Source organism: Eimeria mitis, genomic scaffold (assembly GCF_000499745.2).
Source record: "Eimeria mitis Houghton genomic scaffold, Emh_scaff1304, whole genome shotgun sequence".
NCBI classification, from domain to species: Eukaryota; Apicomplexa; class Conoidasida; order Eucoccidiorida; family Eimeriidae; genus Eimeria; species Eimeria mitis.
In genome coordinates this window covers 1-216 of record NW_013568679.1, presented here as the reverse complement: position 1 = coordinate 216, position 216 = coordinate 1, and positions in this window count along the sequence as shown.

Sequence of the window (216 nt, the reverse complement as noted above, 5' to 3'; positions counted from 1 at the left end):
ATATATTACTACTTCTATATATATATATATATATATATATATAATATAATATATATATATATATATATATATATATAAACAAAAAGAAATATTTTACTTTGGTTTTATAACCAAAGATACAGGGGCCAGCTTGCTGCCTCTTCTGTCCTTTCTCTGAACTCCCCATTGCAACTAATACGTTGCTTGTCGTACTCTTAGCTACACACACATATATAT